A 445-nucleotide genomic window follows, 5' to 3' on the forward strand; every position below is an offset into this window, starting at 1 on the left:
AGAATATAATTTTGCAAAATTTTAAAAAAAGGTTGTAGCTATCTCTTGTCCAAATTATACTTGTTAACTATAAATAGTTTTTTCAAAAAACAAATTAAACATTTTGTCTAACCAATTTTAGTTGTGTATAGCGACTAAAACATTTACAAATATCCATGGCAGATTATAATTTTTACAAAAATTTGCCGAATAAATAATTTAAATTTTAATAATAAATTAAACTAATTTAATAACAAATACAATATTTAAAAAATCAATAGATCTTATTTTTAGAGTCATAGATAAACAAGAATAAACAAGTATTGCTAGAATATTTTTTTATTAGTTCGTCGTTCCGTATGTCTATCTGCATTAAAGCGTACAAGTCGCAACGGTCCTGTGGCGCAACGGATAACGCGTCTGACTACGGATCAGAAGATTCCAGGTTCGAATCCTGGCAGGATCG

General features: G+C 27.9%; 1 non-coding gene across 1 annotated transcript; it reads left to right on the top strand.

Moving 5' to 3' along the window:
• Positions 1-372: 372 nt before the first annotated feature.
• Positions 373-445, top strand: Trnar-acg. The gene has a single exon. It is a non-coding gene; the product is annotated as a tRNA-Arg (tRNA).

Source organism: Ctenocephalides felis, unplaced genomic scaffold (assembly GCF_003426905.1).
Source record: "Ctenocephalides felis isolate EL2017-DRISC unplaced genomic scaffold, ASM342690v1 CF-g0.4_SCAFFOLD_01886, whole genome shotgun sequence".
NCBI lineage: Eukaryota > Metazoa > Arthropoda > Insecta > Siphonaptera > Pulicidae > Ctenocephalides > Ctenocephalides felis.